A 20,714-nucleotide genomic window follows, 5' to 3' on the forward strand; every position below is an offset into this window, starting at 1 on the left:
GGTTTTGAGTAGAAGGGAAAATTGGCAGAATTACAATATAGAAGTTTCTGTTTGTTTTGTTGAATTTATAAAAGTATGAGAAACAATACAAAGAACTTATTGAACTCTATTGCAATAATTCAAGTAAGAGAGGTTCTGGCTTCAACATACATGTAGCACTAAAGGTGACAGAAGTAATTAGACTTAGTGTACAGTTTGAAAAAACTGCCAAGAGGATTTTTTATGGATTAGAAAAGAGGAACGGTTCCACTGTTTCTAGATTGGACTATTGAAATTCAGAGAGGATGAACCATGATACTCATTTGCAGATTTTAAAGCATTAATAAAATCAGACTGCTTTCTTTCAAAACATCAGAAAAAATGTTACGTTTTTTACTTATTCTTGCCAGTTTTATTTTGGATCGCCATTATTTTCAGGTAAATTTAATCTTTAGTGATATATATATATATTTAAAACAAAGTACATCTAAGAATGAATTGTTTATTTTTTGTCATAATGAGAAATGAAATATCCATTTTCTGCTCAAATCAACTTAGAATATGAGTTAATGTCTGATATCTCATTAAGTAAAAATATTTATTTCTTCTTTGCATTTGGGAAAGAAATAATAGCTCTCTTAACTGTAGTTTAACAAATCATAAAGAAATGTAATAAGTAAAGAGCCAAGTACCATCAAAAGTTTTAAGATGTACTGAGATTATTTTCTTTAATATATACAATTTGGCCATATGAATATTAGCATGGAATCTACTCTGCTTTATAAGTAATAGAACCTGTCATGGTGTGGCAACAATGAACTCTTCAATGTCTTCTAAGTTGTTTCTTAAACCATAGGCAAATAAAATCACAGGCTTTTATTTAAAAATCACAAAGGAATAAAGTTTAGAGTTTTGCAAAGATGATATTTGTTGTAAATGAAAAGACACATACATAATTGCCTGTGATTTGTGAAGACAGCTGTAAATACAAGATGTTGCTGATACACCTGACAGTGGAAAAACAAAGTTTACGCAGGGGCTGTGATTTTTCTTTAAACTTCTTCCAAAGATAAATGAGATCCACTGGGAAGAAAAGCTACTAGACAATTAATAACATTACTTTTCATCTCAGTACTTTACTTTTATTGCCTCATTCTTTATAATTTCATGGGTTTGATATTGCCACTCTAATCTTTCCCTCTTGCAATTTTGGGTGGATTTAATATTGTCTTTCCTGTGGCTTATTATTATTATTCACTTATTATTGGACGGATTAGTTCTTCTTGTTTGCCTAGCATTTTATTCCTCTAAATCATGGCTTTATTTAAGAGTTTTAAAAAGTATGTAGTACAATTGAAATATGTTTGTAAAAATGAAGGAAAGGCTCCGTGGTAATATTTTAAGAAGCTTAACCATGCTAACAGTGTCAGCGATTATCAAGGGTTCATTTTGCTTGTCAATGCTGCTCCTACATCTCTATGTAAAGACTCCAGATGAGAGGTCGCTTCCAAGGTCAGATACTTATACTGCCAGTCAAAAGCATGAAGAGATTTATTAGGTAACAACATGTGTCTATGCATGCATCTATGCATTTTGCCCTTCTCCAATATAAACACTAAGGAGATGTTTGAAGCTGTGTGTGATTTAATGAATGATAAATGATGATACACTGCTTGATTTCAAACTGATGAGCTCTTCACATGCCACCATTTTTCTACAGAGGGCTACCTTTGGTTACCACTGTCTTTCACGTTTTTAAATGCATGATGAATTATGCAAAACTGGTATTAACGTGAATCAATACACAACAAAGAGAAGAATGCAATATAAATATCAAAGTACTCGCATACCTGTGCAAACACAACTCACACATGCTCAAGAATACTATTTATCTAGATTTATATATTCCTATGAAAGTTGATGGTCCAATCAAGGATATGTTTAGTTTGATTAAAATGATTATTTTTATTATTGTTTTAAACTTTTGAATGACTTGTTTCAAAACTTTCAAAATTTGAATATCTAAGAGCTGTACTATTTACATAAACTTATTAATGATTTTGAATGTGGGCATTTCATTAATATAACCAAAGTGTTATTTTATGATTTTAAGATGTATATATTCTTATTTAGCTTCTTCCAAGGAAATGTAAAGGAGATACTATATAGTATCAATTTTTTGCACACTATATAAACTACAGAGAAATTCAATATCACTGCATTATTGGTTTCAAGCTGTGTTTAGGAGTTACAATTATTACCTCTTATGAAGCATAAATTTTATGAAATTCCACTATTATCACATTTTCTTCCAAAATTTTCCACATTTGTTGAGGAGAAATAATAATAATAATATATGTCTACCAGTCACAGGTAAATTAATTAAGGCATTAACTATATCAAGGTATGATTAATGTCTCCTAGCAGATAGCAAGTGCCTAGAATACCTGTTTTTTTTTATAAAATGGATACTTTTTTAATTTAAAGTATGTTAAAAATTTAAAAAGTATGTTAAATGCTTCTCACATGAGATAATATTTTCAACATAAATGGAAGAGCAGAAAGCAATGTGTGTGTGTGTGTGTGTGTGTGTGTGTGTGTGTGTGTGTGTGTGTGTGTGTGTGTATGTTTGTGTGTGTGTTTGTGTGTGTTGATCATGGGGCTTGAACTAACAGCCTGGGATGTTGTCCTTGAGTTATGTATGTACTTATTTATTCTTTCTCAAGTCTAATGTTCTGTCACTTGAGCCATTTCTCCACTTTAGGCTTTTTGATGGTTAATTTGGATGTAAGAGTCTCATAGATGATTTTTTGCCTGTTGGCTTTAAATCACAATCTTCTGATCTCAGCATACTTCATTGTTAGGATTACATTGTGAGCCACTGGCACCTGGCAATCAATACGTTTATAGTTCATTTATATTTACTGCTATATCATGGAAAAGGGACACATTAAATTTCAGGAAGGTTAAGAAGAGCTAGTGAATAGATGTTTTTATGTTTGCTTTATACTGAATACAATGGCTAGAATGGTTTAACTTTTTATTGTCATAAGGGGATGTACACGGGGGTTACAGTTACGTAAGTCAGGTAAAGAGTTCATTTCTTTTTTGACAATATCACTCCTTCCCTCACTCTCTTTTTTAAGAATATTTTTATTTTATTTATTTTATTGTGAAAATATAATACAGAGGGGTAACAATTACATGAGCAAAGTAATGAGTACGTTTCTTATCAAGCATTGTTGCCTCTAATAGAATACGTTTTAAGGGTAAATTCAAGCTGTTCTCTTTAGAATTTCATCTATTCACGTGGGCATTTGTGAAAAACTTTACATACTATATTTCTCTGTATTTCAACCTGTTGAATTGTTATCTGTTTATTTATTTTCTATGTTGCTAAGAAATTTCAAATTTAGAAAAAGAACTCGTAACATCCCCATTGACTTCGAAATGTTTAACTTTAAAGATCAATACGCTGATTGCTCAGATTTGATTGTCTAATAACATATTATATCCTGGTGAGCCTCCACAGTGCGAGTGTGAGGCTCAGAGTTCAATACCAGAAATGCAGAAAGCAAAGCAAAGCTAGAATAAAACAGCTCATTATTCATCTAACGTATATAGAATTGTGATGTGTCAATCAAAAACACTTTAAGAAGAAAAGATAATATGAAAAGAAAAAAGATCTAATTTTTATTTTGTTAAAAGCCCTTATCTAGCAATCTATCCTCAATCGAGAAAAATTTTCTTTGTGATGTTGTCAGAATCTTAGTCATTGTAAGCCATGACAGAACAGTATTATTGTTGAAAGGTCATCGTGGGGAATAAAGGTACAAGTGAAGGAAGGCCAAGACTGAGAATGAGAAGGGTAGACTCTTTTTTCTAGATATATTCTTAAATTTCCTGGTTCTTCTCATAAAACTTCTAATTATGATATGACAGTGATATTTCTACTCATGTGAAAAAAATCTCAATGACTAGTCTTGTTCTCAGATGAGAAACCAGAAAAATCATAATAACAAATATAGTAAAAATTAATAATTATCATGGGACATGGATATAAAAGGGGGTAATATATAAATATATAATTACAATATTGTATTTTTAATATAATATATATTTGTATTATATTCACATATAGGTATATATTTGCATATGGACATTTCTAGGTATATATGAGGGTACATACATATACACATATCTACATATATATGTGTAAACAATATAAATATATCCACTAAGCACAGTTTAAAAAGCTAGAAAGAAGAATGGGAACATAGGAAGATGTTGGAGAGAGCAAACTTATTCAGAAATAGATTGTTAATATGTGTACAATTCTCATATTTAAAATCTCAATATAACTAATGCATAATGACTTGAATTATGAAACAGAATTATGTAAAGCCATTACATTTGGTCATGTTAATATAAATATTGTTACATGTACTTAAATTCTTTTCCTCTTTCATACACAAATTAATATCCAGAAAATATTTAAAGGTGAAGACAATGCTTTCTAAGAGTCATAGTTTAAAATATGGACTTTTAGTTTAATTTAGGGATTATGGACAAACGTATACACTTAGTTGTTATATATATATGTATATATGTAATTACAGACATTATTCTCTATATATTGCACAACTATGTATGTATATTTTTATCTATCCATGTATATATATATATATATTTATATATAGATATATTTATATATCTATAAAACCTTTTTTGTGTGTATAGAACAATACACTTTTTCTGCTTTAATTTTTTTCTTTACAGTCTTTTCTGCCAAATGATTTTACATTCAAGTGAATTTCAAGAATCCAGAATTGTGATTCTTTAATTTTTTCGTATTAGGGTTTGAACTCAGAGCCATGCTTCCTTGCTCCACTTTAACTGGATAGAGCTATACCACTTGAGCCACACACCTACTTATATTTTTGCTGATAGTTTTGCAGAGAGGCAGGACATTTCTGCCAAAGTTAGCCTCAATCCTCAGTTCTCTAGATCTTAGCCTCAAGTGTGGTTAGATATTTCAGGTGTGAAACCCTGAAAACTAGCTAAAAATTATAGATGCTGTAAATTCAGGCTTACTTTAACGTGTAATGGGTTCTAGATATCATGCCTGTCATAAATTTCAAATTTAGCTGTTTCTTTTTCAATATTTTTCTTACTGTACTCCATAAACTTAGAAAGGTCCCTGTTTCTTCTTTAGGTGTGAGCTCATTCCTCACTTCCCTTTGTTGAAATGTTTCTTCCATCATTTGATTTCAGAAAAAAAAAGAAATTTATGCCACAATTGCAAACTAGAACTACTCATCCAAGACAAGAGTTTTAAGTGAATCAGTCAAGAACATTTGTTAGATTCATGCTTAGTTTGATTTTACAAGTATATTTGATTATCTACCCCTTTAGTCTATACTGTGTAAATATATTGTCCATTGTTTGGAAAACAGATGTTGAAATGCCTTGAATGTAGACAGAGAAAACAAGCAGATAAGGGAGGAAGTGGCACTGTGGCTCAAATGGTAGAGCACTAGCCTTGAGCTGAAGAGCTGAGGGACAGTGCCCAGGCCCAGAGTTCAAGACTCACGATGGACCAAAAAAAGGAAAAAAGGAAAAAGGAAAAGAAAAGAAGACAAAGGAAGGAGACATACAATATTTCAACACTTTAACCCAGGAAATTAGAATGGTTCCTGTAGTTTATGGAAGGTTTTAAATACTTAGTGCACACATGAAGTGGACTAGGGAATGGTGTACTTGGTAAGCAGCAGCAAATATCTACTGAAGAGTAATCTTTGTTTTAATAAGACCAAGACAGCACAGGATGAGCAATTTCCATCTGTAATGTACTGCCCAGGGTAGAACTCAGAAAGAAATCACATTTAAATGAGATAAGACTTTGTAAGGCAATTACACTAAAGAAAGCAAGAGCAAATCTGGGTGCTGGTGGCTTACACCTCATATCCTAGCTATTCAGGAGGCTGAGATCTGAGGATCAATGTTTAGCTTCAAACCATTATCCAAACCATAATCTTCAGAGTTCAGGGCCATAGGAGCCCAGATTTAGGAATTTTTTTAAATCCACATGTAATGTCCAAGAGTTGGAGTTCATTCACAGATATGAGATGTCACCAGTGCTGCCCAGCCCCCACCTTGTTGCAGCTGAGTAGCAGGACAATCATATCCCCTAATAGAGTTCCTCACCATCCCAGAGAGAATGAAGATTGCAGACTATCCCCCAGAATGCTCCAGTGTCAAAACAAAATAGTCAAAATATTAACCCAGATAAAATAGACACACAGAAGTAAAGGAGATCCCACCAAGGCAGTTTAGTTCTGTGAGGAAGGGAGCCTAGACATTCTACCCAGAGTCAAGCAGGCATGCCAGGCAGGGTGGCCCTTGAGCTTTTTATCTTAACACAAGGAGTGGTGATGTCTCTGAGACACAGTAGTTGTTGGGCTCACATTTTTTGCTTGACTTTCAGGGGCTGATTTAAGGAATGTGCGAAGCACATTCTGTTCTTTTAACTCCATTGGTAAGGACTTCATAGCCTTGACACCGCTGGCTGGTTATGAACAATATAGCTGATGGTTACAGTTTGAAGTTAAGATATGAATTATTCCAGTAAGTGTGTGTTAACAGATGGTAACTTGCTGCAAGTTGGAGACACTTTGGTTTGACAGAATAGATCGCTTTTTGTCAAAATAGCATCAAGAAAAAGCAGATTACAAATGCTCTATAACTCAAGAACTGGGTAACTTTATTTCACAAAATTTTAGGAGAGTCTATTTCTGGTAATCAAACACACATAAACAAAAAAGACCAGGATTAAATGAGATATTATTCTATGCAAACTACTCACAGATTATTTTTTGTATTTTGTTGTGTTCTTGCTTGTGAGGCTTGAATTTAGAGCCTGGGCACTCTCCCTGGGTTCATTTTGCTCAAGGATGGTGCTCTAAAACCAAAGTAGTGATTTTCTGGTGGGTTATTGGAGATAAGAGTGTCTTGGACTTTCCTGTCTGTGCTGGCTTCGAACGGAGATCCTCAGAATTCAGCCTCCTGAGTAGCTAGGATTATTAGGCATGAGCCATCAGTACCCATCTTATTTTTGTATTTTCTAACTTACACTCAAACCTGCAACAAGAAGACGCATTTTAGTATCAGCTAATTGTGCTTAATCATCCTTTTATATGGAGTAGGAAATTAATGAAATATCTAAGCCTGCTCTATATGATAGCCACTAGTGAATCATACATAGTTATTAGACATGTAAAAATGTGGTTAGTACACAGGACTACTAGAAGAAAATCTTGAAGAAAGCTGAGACAGTTGGCTGCAGTTGGGGCCAGGTGAGACAGAGGAGCACAAGTATACTGTGTATTAGAGAAGGTCCCTGGCAACTTTCCTGTTCTGATGTCAAGACAAAGGCTGTTATTAGAGTTCTTGATTATAGCCATTCTAACTAGGGTGAGGTGGAATCTCAATGTTGTTTTGATTTGTATTTCGATTATGGCTAGGGAATTTGAGCATTTCTTCATGTTTCTATTAGCCATCCTTCTTTCCACTTCAGAGAAGTTTCTCTTCAAGTCTTTAGCCCACTTATTTATTGGGCAGTTGTTTCTTTGAGGATTTGTTGTTGGGGGATTTAATTTTTTGAGTTCCAATTATATTTTAGATATGAGAACCCTTGGCCGTTGTATGGGTAGTGAAGATCTTCTCCCAATCCATGGGCTTTCTATTGATCTTGCTAGCTATGTCCTTTGCCATGCAGATGCTCTGCAATTTCATGCAATCCCATTTGTCCAACATTTCTTTGATTTCTTGTGTTTCTTGGTCTCTATTAAGAAAATTTTGGCCTACTCCAAGGAGACCTAGAGTTTCTCCTATTCCATCCTATAATGTTTTCAGAGTGTCTGCTTTGACTCCAAGGTCTTTAATCCATTTGGAGTTGATTCTGTTGCAGGGTAATATATAAAGATCTAACTTAATTTTTCTACAAGTGATTAACCAGTTTTGCCACTTACTGAAGAGACTGTCTTTCTTCCATTCTACTTTTTTAGCTCACTTATCGGAGATTAGATGGCTATGGTCTGTAGGTTCATTTCTGTGTTTTCAATTCTATTCCATTGGTCCTGAGGTCTGTTCTTGTGCCAGTACCAAGCTGTGGAGGGGATGTGGACAGAAGGGTACCCTACAGAATTTTTGGTGGGAGTGTAAACTTGTTCAACAACTTTGGAAAGTAGTATTAAGGTTCTTCAAAAGACTCCAGTTAGAGCTCTCCTATGACCCAGCAATCCAAATATAGGGCATTTACCCAAATGATCACAAACAAGACCATATTAACGTTCCCAGCACAACTATGTTTATTGCAGCATTATTTACCATAGCTAAGATATCGAACCAACCCAGATGCCCCTCAGTAGATGAATGGATCAAGAAAATGTGGTATATATACACAATGGAATTCTATGTCTCCATCAGAAAGAATGACATTTCCTCATTTGTTAGGAAATGGAAAGACTTGGAAACAATTATATGAAGTGAAGTAAGCCAGGCCCAAAGAAACATAGGTCCCATGTTTTGCTTTATTTGCAATAACTAGTATATTTCTAAGACAAGCAGAAAAGATCAGATAAGTTGATGTTAGGTGAAATGAACCCCAAGATAATTATTGAAATGTTTTTTTCTTTCTTGTGATTGATTGTAACATATTTATAAGATGATTTCTTTATTGGTTTATATGTCCCTCCCCCACGGTATAACCCCTGCTTTGATTGTAATTGATGTTGGTATAATTTGTGGAGGGGAAGGGCAAAAACAAACCGTTTAAATAGGAATACAGGTGGACCCATTGCAACAATGAGATGTATAAGTCGTTATGTTGAAAAACGAACTTTACAACTTTGGCCGGGCAGGATGGGGGTGGGGGAAGATGGGAAGGGATTGGAAGGGGAAATAAAGGAGGAGGCAACAATTCTTGATAAGAAATGTACTCATTACCTTGCACATGTAATTGTAACCCCTCTGTACGGTATTTTCACAATAAAAATTTTTAAAAATAAGTCAAATGGGGAACATGGTACACTACGTGTGGGATAGAGACCTGGGAGGTAGGGGGAACACATTCAGAACCAGATTAGAAACTTGCAGTAAGGAGTGAGTGAATTGTGGCACTTGCACAATCTGGCAGTCTGGAGGACTGGATGGAAATTATTTGAACGGTATTTCTGCGATGTAAAATATGTGGACCAAGTTGTTATATGAGGAAACAGATCATAAAATGATGCAGTATCCAGCATCCCTACTGTCTGTCACTCACTCATCCCCTAAGCTCTGGGGTCTAATCCCTCCATAGTCCCAGCATAAGAGGGACTATGACAGTGGTCTGAGAGCAACCACTCAGGATAACTTGGTGATTGTAATTATGGGATGAAAGACATTGTCTTGAGCAGTCTCCAGTACAACTAGAGTTAATCCTAGTTAATCAGCCCAAGTGGGCAGGTTAGATGGGGAGGGCAAACAGGAGCTGGTGCTGCCCTGCTCCCCAAATAGGTATGTGGATGGGGGAGGACTGTAGGAGCAGGTCTCATGGTGACTCTATCCACTGTGTCTGGATTACAATGATCCCACAATGCAAATCTGTTTCTAGCTAACCAATAAGATACAAGAATCAAGGCCACACCCACATTATGTGCTTCGTAGCACCACTGGCATTTCCCTCTATTGGTTCATACCACTACCGGCAGGTGAAGGAAGGTGGTGACTGAGTGAATTTCAGAGATCCTGTAGGAAGTGGGTGATTGCAAGAATAGAGGTGATTTCAGAAAGCCTGGGAATATGGTCCTTCCACCATCCCTATCCCAGTGCTGGGATATCTATCCAAACCAGACACACATGCACAATAAAATTTTCTTTAGGCAAGAAACTACAGAAAGAGTATCTGGAGAGAAATTTTCCTGGTGGACCAACTGAAACCAAAAAAAGAAAACTAAAAACAGAGGTAACCTCAAAACAAACATTACTGGGGACTGTAAATCAGCTAAGGGTGAGACCAAAGACCATGCATACCTGGAATTTTCCTCTGGTTCCTTTCCTGCTAGTGTACCTTCCACTAACACTGGAATCACTAACAATATGTCAGAAAGCCTAATTCACCCCAAGAGAGTAACCAAAATATAAACAAAGGTAATAGGAGAGAAGGCATGGGTGGAGATAAAGCTAGAGACCATGAAAGAATTAATGACCAAATTAAGGCTAGAGAGAGACATGTTGCAGGGGACTTGAAGTTGGAGAAGTCCATGAGGAAAGACAAAAGGCTCAACAGATGAACCAACTGAGAGATGAGAAAGAGCAATGGTGCGATAAGTGTTTGACCTAGAGACCAACATGGTGGAATTTCAAAGGCAGTTGGCAGAGCTTCCCTCCAAGCAGCAGCATGGAGGACCAACTCAGACCAATCTACAGCTGCCAGCCAAGACCTATTAGTCGCAGAAGTAACAACAGAAATGGGAGAAGAAGTGTTACATTCAAAGGTGGGAAAACTAGAGCCTCAGTCTCCAGAATCTTTAGCAGCAAGAGTGGCTGTGGTAACTGGAGCAGCAGGGAAAGACCTGGGATCTGCATGAGTTCTTCAAGACAATGGGAAGATTACACAAACATGAGGCCATGAGATGCACAATTTTTCATAACCTAGAGATCAAAGAGCAGCTGGGCCAGGTATAGGATGCCTTTCATAGGCTAAGAAAGAGGAGAAGGTCTCTACTTTGCTGCACTCACAGCTGCAGGTGAAAGAAGAAGCTGGACCAGCAAGAGGAGAAGTTAGAAGAATGGAAAAAGATGGCTGAGTTAAGGAGCCAAGTGGCTCAACATGAACAGCTGCAGGAGCTCAGAGCTACCTGTGAACAGCACAGGGCCTACAAACTGCAGCTGACCTTAAAGAATGAGGCCTTGCCACAGTACCTGCAGAAGTACACACAACTGCTGGACTAAGTTGGAGGACCAAGAAGGTCCATCAAAAATTACACAACAATTTTGATATGCCTTAAAACACCAGACAGCAACAGGACCAGCTGTGGGCCCCAGCTGAGCTTTTTGGCTTTCACTAGAGAAGGAAGAGTCAGCAAAAAGAAAAGGGGAGACTCTACTTGTTGTGACAGTCCTAGAAGACAGACAACCCAAAGACCAGGTGGGATTTTTATCTTTATCCATTGGTGAATTAAAGAAGGCGAAGCTCAGCCAGCAGCTGCAGGAGCAACATACCTACTGTGGGTGCCTGACCAATCTGGTAGTCAAGAGCCACAGAAAGCTGAAGCAGTAGGGTTTCTTCTTCAGGAGTTGAAACCATGGGATAGAAAGCAGGACACACAAATGCCCAAGAAGACCCTGAAATTCTGCTTCATCCACAAGCTGCCTAAAAAAGGTGGGCTTCCAGAAGCAAGTGGATAAACTCCAACATCGATGCAGCCAGCTGTCAAAAAGCACCATTGAATAGTCCCTAGAATTCTATAAAGAACAGACAGAAGTACTGGATGAGCTATATCAGAAGAAAGATGAGTGTGTCAACCAGCTCTCCCAGGAGGAGAGGGAGAAGAAGAAGGAGCTGCAGGAGCTACTACTGCTTCTTGCAAATGAAGGCACCTGAGATTCAGGACAAGTTCCTGGCAGCCATCCAAACCCCTGCTGATGAGGGCCCCTCAGACCTATCAGGCTCCAAGAAGAGGGAAGTTATCAAGGAGCAACATGATTTTGAAGAGTTAAAGCTTGAAGACTATGTGGAGCCTGCCCAAGGAGAGGCTGGGGTACCTTCGCATCTCAAGGACCTCTACTACAGAGCAGATTGTGCTACAACAGCTTGCTATTCAAGCACCTACATGAGCTTGCAGGCTAGGGCAATGAAGGCTGCAGGACTGAGACAAATGACAACTTTGAGATGATTTCTGCATGAATACCTGGAGGCGTCCAGCTGGGGAACAGGGCTCTTGTCCTCTAACTTACTTTGTTGCATGAGGACTAGTTGGAATTCTTTCATGCCTAATTATAAGGGATGAGAGAGGGGAGGAGCCAAACATACCAGTGGCTTCTGGGAGGTGGCCCAAATTCTGGAGACATTTAACAGTCCGTTCATTACCAGGAAAGGGGCTCAGGTGTAGGTTTCGACAAAGTGTAAATTCTTTACAAAGCAAGTTGGAGAGTGATGGCATGGTTTTATATTACTATATTATAGTAATAATGGAAAATGTTTGATGTCACAGTTTAATAATAGTGTATTTTAATTTTATGACATTACATATTCTTAATTTTTATGCAATATTTTGATATTACTTTATTGTATACATTATATCAATCATTTCATGATGTATGTTGTATGTCACTAGCATTACTTGGATTTTTGAAAATGTAAAGAATGCTGAGTTGGGCAATAGTGAATTTTCTTTTTTGTATGTTAAAAAGTTACAATGGTGATAGTGAGATGAAAAAATAATAAAAACCACAGAAAAAAGAAAACATTAATGCTGAAATCCTGGAACAAACAAAGATGTGAGATGAACAATTGGAAGTCTAACACAAGACACATGGATTACAGAAATGTAATCCAAAAATAAGAATATAGAATTATGAAATATCTATGGATATTGCATATCTTAATAAATTTTCAGTGGAACCTATTGAAATGATATATGTTGAATATTATTTTTGAACTAAAAATAAAATTCAAACTAGTATGTTACTTAGTCTTTGTAAAGTGGATTAGATTCTGCAGGTGTAATGATATACCTTTGACTCAGGTAATAAATTGAAAATTCAGAAACATGTATTCAGTATTTAAATAAAAAAGTAATTACACAAATTGATCTAAATGCCAAATGTATCATCTGTCTTAGATCTGTGTATTAACTTAAAATCACATTCCTTATGAAGCAGAATAAATAGCTGAACTAATATTAATGTCTCTAAAGTATTTTCTTAATTAAAAAAATTCCCACAAGAAAAAGGTTAGTGTAAAAATCACCTTTGAGCATACTCTACAACTCTGGTGTGAAAAATTAAACAAAAGTAATGAATTATATATAGCTCCATATTCATAGCTTTTATGAAATTTTAATGAATTACTTTAAAATGTCCTTCATTTTTGAAATCAGTTCAGAATTCTTGCATAAATTAAAATTGGAGAACTACATTACCAATAGAAAATGAATACAGTATTTTTTATGAGATTAGAAGGCCAATGAGAATAGAAAGATTGAAATGGCTCAAGTGGTGAAGCACCTGACAAGCAGGAGGCATGACAATTTCCAAATAAAAAACTTGGGTGATAATCTAATAACTCCACAATGTAAGCTCAGCTAATTTTCAAAACCACAAGATACAAAGTCACCTACATTCTGGTGGAAAAGTATTTAATGCATAGTACGAAAATAAAAGATACAAAAAGGTAAGGAAAAAAAAGGTTTTCCAATCCTGTATAAATTTAACCTGCACCTAACCAAAATACACAGCACTTGTCACTGTCTAAGAAAATTGTAAGAGGCATTTCCTTGAAAGAGGAAGTTAAAGGTGTGGTTGCCAGGATGGAAATTCCAACTCCAAATGATATGTAAATCAACCTCCCTAAATGAGAACTCAGGTACACACCCTTTTCTAGGCCCACTGCCCTGAATCAAAGGACCTTTTACTCCTCCTTTTGTGAAAGGGAACTTTCTTTACACTTTTTTTTTTACCACCTGCCGATTGCTGACACATTATATAGAGGAGTCACTGGGCCAGGGTGTGGTGTTTCTTTATCTTGACCATGGCAGTGTGAGTTTTTGGAATGTGTTTAAGAGTTCCCTTCTCTGGAGATATCCCATTGGCTATTTCCAATTTGCTCTCAGACCCTTTTTCTCCAATGATAAACCATTATTAGTGAAGATTCTATATGTTGGGAACTCTATAGCAGAGAACCTTCCTCAAATGAAGCAAACCATTAATACTGTACTAATTTGAATTTCTTTGCACAGTAATCCCATTTTGTTATGAAATATGGAGGTAACATATAATAAAATATAAAATGTAAAAAATAATGAAGATAAGATAAAGTAGCAACAATGCAACAAGAGAGCAAAAAACTATTTAAAAATTGCTATAAAAATAAACCCATGCAAAAATGAGTCCCCAGTGATTGCTTTTCACCATGAAAGAAGGTGAATCTCAGAATAACAGCAAAAAACAAAACAAAACAAAACAAAAACCATTTAATTCAGTGGGCATTTTTGTTTTCCCAGTAATCCTTGCTACTCAGCAGGCTGAGCAGGATGGCAGTTCATAGCCAGTTCATATAGGAAAGTCCAAAAGACTCATCTTCAATTAACCACCAAAGTGGAGCTGTGGTCCAAGTAGTAGGAGAAAAAAAAAGCAAAGCAAACAACAACCAAAAAAAAACCCTCACGAATACTGCTCATGCCCTAAGTTCAAGCCCCAGGTACATCCTAGAACAAAAAAGCAGTATTAGTTTCGGTGACTCAACGTTCTAAAGCAGGCTTTTGATGACTAGATCCTGTTATCCATCCTGGGAAGAAAAAAAAAGAAACACCTCTATACTAGACCATTGGGGTGTTTAAACTTTCTATTAGATTGGATTCTTTAAGTTGTAGTACTAATTCCTAAAAATAAAATAAAATAAAATAAAATGAACTGGAATACTTAGAGAAATTGCTGGTAATAATGGAGAAGAAAGAAAGTGAATGGTTGAACACTAAAGATGAAGGAATGGCTTTAGAAAAAATAAGTCATAATGTTTTAGGGTAAAAATGAAGAGAACATTAACTCAGGCTAAGAGATTAATAATAACAATGGCAAAGCTCAATTTATACATTAGGCATACTGAGAGATTAACAATAGCCAACAATTGTATCAATACAACAGTTTGCTGTCCAGTTGTGATGGCTCTTTGTTGGTGTCTGTCTTTCTCTCTATGTACCCAATTATCGTGCCATCATCCCTGCTGTCATTATCATATGAAGATAAAAAAATAATGCTTAGCCAGCTCCAGTGGTGCACTCCCTGTAATCCTAGCTACTCAGGAAACAGATCTGAGGATCTCGGTTCAAACCCGGCCCAGGCAGGAAAGTCATAGACACTCATCTCCAATAAACCACTAGAAAACTGGAAGTGGTGCTATGGCTCAAGTGGTAGAGGGCTCACCTTGAGCTGAAGAGATGAGCGAAAGCACCAGACCCAGAGTTCCGCAGCACTAATGACAAAAATTTTTTAAAAAGAAAAATTAAAAAGATTGTTTGATAATCAATGCCTGAAAGTCAATGATGCAAACATAGTGTTAGGCTACTATTTAGCTGCTGGCAATTCAGATAGGGGATTATGCTTTCAAAGCTAATGGATCAACACCAAGAAAGGTACAAGATTGATTATAGTAACAAAACCACAAATGGGAAAGGTTATGCCAAGGATACTACAGAACCTATAACCCTAAAGAGAATATTGTGATAGGATAAAACTTATTGCAAATTGAATATTAATAATGTGTTCTTGAAATCCAATGTATATAATATATATATATATATATGTTTATGTCTATGATAATTTTTAGATCATTCTCAAAAACGAAATGGAGTTATTAAATTATATATTAGAATACCACATCATTTTATAATAAAAAGGCATAAATGATATTTAAAATAAAGATAAGAGAAATAGAGTGGAAGAAGAGCTCAGGGACAGATCTTCTACCCTGAGTTCAAGTCCAGCACTGACAGACAAACAACAAGAACAACAACATCGGAAGGATGAATTTGTATGGAAAATGGACTTGGGAGGAAGTGACCTAGGAGCCTAGGATGTTTGTTGACTCACAGTCAGGTGATCATCGACAGTCAGGTGATTACTGGTCTGATTAAAGCAGGTGATGGGAAAGCTGGGAGGGGCTGCTCTGTGGGCAGACTTAACCCTGATCACAACTCAAGCAAGAGATAATTCTTGTCCTCTCAGCTTTGTGCAAAGTGTGAATCAGAAGATCTCAGTACAGGGAACCTAAGCATAAACTCAATTTTCTATTCCAAAAGCAAAAGCAAACAGAAGAGGACATGGCTTAAGTGGTAAAGTACCAACCCAGCATCAGGCCTGACAAATTACAAATTAATGAAGACCCACAAGATACAATGGATGATGCCACGAATGTGTCCTACAGTCCGGTGGAAAAGTAATAAACTCATAGTCCAAATATAAAGCATACACAGAAGTAAAAAACAGAACAAAACAAAATAAAACAAACACAATAAACTTTTCCAACTCTGGACAAACCTAAGTTGCACCTAACCCAAATCACCTAACCAAATTGCAAGTCCTTGAAAGAGGAAGTAAAAGGTGGGGTTGTCAGGATGTAAATTCCAACTTCTATTGATATGTAAATCAGCTTCCCTAAACAACCAATCAGAGACACTTCCTTTCCTGGGCCCACCCTCTTTCAGTATAAATAGAGTGGAAGTCTGAGACTCAGGCATTGCTGAAGATCCCTCAGCAGGAGGAGGCTGTTTGGAGCTTGGATACTCCAGGTGAGGATCAGAGTGGGAGAATCTACTCCTCTTTTAATTCTTCATTCCTTGGTTTGGTGTTGTTGGTGGTGGTGGTGTTTTGTCGGTTGTGGGGATTGAACCCAGTGGTAGGGCAGTGTTGCTGGGCCTCTTTGTGCTCAAGACTGGGCATTATCCCTAGGTCACTTTGTGGACAAGTTTAGTGCTTTACCACTTGAATCACAGCCCACTTGTGATTTTGGAGTGGTAAATAGGAGATAAGAGTCTGTGTCAGGGGGACTTTGGTGCCCAGGCCTGCTTCAAAGCTTGATCCTCATATCCCAATCTCTTGGGTAGCTAGGCTTTTAGGGGTGAGTCACCAGCACCTCATTAGATTCTAGGAATGATGGATCCTGACATTGTCCAGGCCTTCCAGAAGGAACTGAGCTGTGGCATCTGTATGAATACTTTCATAGAGCCAGTCACCCTAGAGTGCGGGCACAGTTTTTGTCGACCTTGTCTCTTCCTTTGCTGGGAAGAGACTCCAGCCAGGTGCCCAGGATGCAAGGGACCCTGCCAGCAGACAAACCTGAAAACCAACGTGGTTCTGAGGAGCCTGGTGGCCATTGCCAGAAGAGCCAGACTCAGGCAGTTCCTGAGCTCTGAGGAATACATGTGTGGGACACACAGGGAGACCAAGCAGATGTTCTGTGAGGTAGACAGGGCCCTGCTCTGTAGGAGCTGCTCCATGTCTCAGGAGCACAGGCCTCACAAACACCATTCTATAGAAAGGGCTGCTGATGTGCAGAGGAAGATGATTTCAAAGCAGATGCATGCTGTATGGGAAAAGACTCAAGAAAACCAGCACAATTTACAGGAGAAGAAGAGACTCACCAACCAATGGATTTATTATGTGAACCTCTACCGAGACATGACTAAGGATGTTTTTAGAATGCTGCAGCTTTTTGTCCAGGAGGAGGAAAGATATCATTCCCAGCAACTGATCAATGAAGGAAGAGCCATGTTACAGCAACTCAGAGAAAGGGAAACCTAAATGCTTCAGAAGAAGCATCAGCTCAGGAATATGTTTCAGGAGCTGATCGAAACATACCAGAAGCCAGATGTGGAACTGCTTCAGGGTGTAGAGTTGACCCTAGAAAGCTGTGTGTCAGTGTTGGTCTTCATGCCACTTCCTCTGAGGCCACAGCTCAGTGCCCCTCCCATGCCTGGAATGAAAGAGAAGCTCAATCAGTACCGGGTGGAGATTGCCTTCAATGAAACTATGGGGAATCAAGGTCCTGGGAGCAGTGTTAGACATGGCCATCAATATGCGGTTTTGAATTCTGAAGACTCCCTCCACTTCACTGCTTTTGGATGCCAAGTCTTCAGCTCTGGGAAACATTACTGGGAAGTTAGTGTGGATGAGTCTTCGACCTGGGCCTTGGGAGTTGTTACTGATTCTGTCATAGGGAGCAACCTCAGTGAATCTGAGGACGTTTTCCTCCTTTTGTTTGTGAAAGAGAACACACTTTACACCCTTTTTACCACCTTCCCATTGCTGTCTCAATATGTAGAGAAGCCTCTGGGCCGGGTTGGTTTGTTTCTTGATCTTGAGCATGGCAGTCTGAGTTTTTGGAATGTGGCTAAGTGTTCCCTTATCTGGAGATACCCCAATGATTCTCTCTGATTTCCTGTCAGGCCCCTTTATTCCAGTGGTATCCCGGTGTTTTAAGTGAAGAGACTCTCTATGTGTTGGGAACTCTATGGCAGAGAGCCTTTCTCAAATGAAGCAAACCACTAATACTGTACTAATTAAATTTTTTCATGAAATATGGTGGTAACTATAAAATGTAAAAACCAGTATTAAATGAAGATAAGATAAAGTAGCAACAATGCAACAAGAGAGCAAATAAATATTTTAAAATTGTTATAAAAATAAACCCATGCAAAACTGAGTCCCCAGTGATGGCTTTTCACCCTGAAAGCAGTTGGAGTCCAGAATAACAACAAAAAACAACATTGAATGCAGTGGGCACTGTTGTTTTACCAGTAAACCTTGCTAATCAGCAGGCTGAGTTCTGAGTGGCAATACATAGCCAGGAAAAACAGATAAATCCAAGTGACTCTTATCTCCAAATAACCACCAAAGTGGAGTTGTGTTCACATGGTACAAGAAAAAAATTCCCACGAGAACAAGGCTCATGCCCTAAGTTAAAGCCCCAGGAAAAGCTAGTACAAAAATACAGTACTAGTTTCAGTGACACAAAGTTCTAGAGCAGCCTTTCTATTAATAGGTCCTGTTATCCATCCTGGGAGGAAAAAAAACAAACACCTCTCTCCTAGAGCATAGGGGTCTTTACACTTTCTATTAGATTGGATTCTTTAACTTTCGGTACCAATTCCTAAACAAGGGGGAAAAATGTATACTCAGACAAAGAGCTGGTAATAATGGAGAAGAGACTAAATGGTTGAACACTAAAGATGAAGGCCTGTCTTTAAATAGAAGAAATAAGTCATCCTTTTGGGGGGTAAAAATGAGCAGAGAGATTCATAATAATAACTATAGCAGGGCTGGGAAGGTGGCTCAGTGGTAGAGTGCTTGCCTTGCATGCCTGAGACCCTGGGTTTGATTCCTCAGCAACACATAAGAAAAAAGAAACAGCCGGAAGTGGCGCTGTGGCTCAAGTGATAGAGCACTAGCCTTGAGCTGAAGAGCCAAGGGACAGCGTCCAGGCCCACAGTTCAGGCCCCATTACCGGACCCCAAAAAAAAAATAAATAAATAAACCCAAACCATAACTATGGCAAACCTTAATTTATATATTAGGCATACTGAGAGCCACCACTTGTAACAATATAACAGGATGCTTTGCAGGTGTGATGGCTCTTTTTTGGATAATTAATTGTAGTTCTTTGATCCCCTGTGGCATTATCATATGGAGTTAAAAATGCTTACTTTTTTGTTTCCCTTTCACCCTATATATTTAATTGTTGTGTGTTCATCCCTTCTGTAATTATCTTATTGATGGGCAAAAGCTACTAACTTGAGATTCAATGATATGAATGTAGGGTTAGACTGCTACTTCCCTGTTGGAAATTCAGATATAGGAGAATTTGCTTTTAAAGCTCATGGTTCAACAAACAAGAACAGATAAGGTTCAAGATTGATTCATAGTAATAAATCCTGGAAGGTGAAAGCTTATGTCATCGATACTATAGAACTTACTACCCTAAAAATAATATCCTAGATAATTTTCTAAAGTTTATAGCAAATAGAGTATTAATAATGTGCTCTTATAAAACACACACACACACACACACACAAACACACACACACACACATACACACATGAGCATTAGTAGGTTCTCTTATCAGTTTATCATATATATTAATTTACCATTTCATTTTAATATAAGCTTAGTCATATATGGTGTTTATTAGCCTTTTGCTCCAACATAAAACTCAAGGACAGTGCATAGATCCTTAGTTTAAGCTCCTGGTCTGTTTCGGGGAAAAAAAATAAAATGGATAAGTCACAATAGAAAATAGACATGGAGAAAGTAACCTCAGATTCAAGGATCCTTTTCTGACTCACAGTTAGGTGATGGACAGTCAGGTGATTACTGGGTTCAGGCTGGTGAAGGAGATGGGTGTAGGGGGTAGGCTTCCTGCAGACCTAACAATGATCACATCCCATCCAATAGCTAGTCAAGTTAGCATATGTCTGCCATCTCAGCTATATACAAAGTCTCAATAGGAAGATCTCAGTCCAGGAAAGCCTAAGCATTAACACAAGATCATATTACAAAAATAAACTAAAAAATGGTATGTTGTATACAGTTCTGGTACTGTACTGTTGAATTCATACCATTTGCTTAAACTCTGCTAACCAATTTACTTAATTCTAAATGTTAATAACAATGCAATGATGTTGGTCCAGTTTTTCAATTTAGAAAACCATAGGCAGGTGTTAATAAACATAAGGTGGTGCTGAGTTTATTAGAAGAATGTTTGTGTGGTCATGTTTCACTGTATAAATGTGAGTATAAAGAATTCAGTGCAGTCTTTACCTTCCCACACGTGATTTTTTAGGGTGACCTCACCTTCCTATTATAGGATTAAAAGTAGTGTTTGTGACTTTGACCACATTTGACTGTTGTCCTGTGCACTGTTGTTTTTATTTTTCTCTCATTTCCGAGAAAAAAGATAAATTACTTGCTGTAATCA

The 20,714-nt window shown here is 37.2% G+C and overlaps 1 pseudogene; it reads left to right on the top strand.

The window, feature by feature from the left end:
* The first annotated feature begins 16,893 nt into the window (after positions 1-16,893).
* On the top strand, positions 16,894-17,541 carry LOC138840860 (tripartite motif-containing protein 43 pseudogene; annotated as a pseudogene).
* The last annotated feature ends 3,173 nt before the right edge of the window (positions 17,542-20,714 follow it).

Source organism: Dipodomys merriami, unplaced genomic scaffold (assembly GCF_024711535.1).
Source record: "Dipodomys merriami isolate MVZ:Mamm:240054 unplaced genomic scaffold, mDipMer1.0.p SCAF_303, whole genome shotgun sequence".
Taxonomy (NCBI): Eukaryota; Metazoa; Chordata; class Mammalia; order Rodentia; family Heteromyidae; genus Dipodomys; species Dipodomys merriami.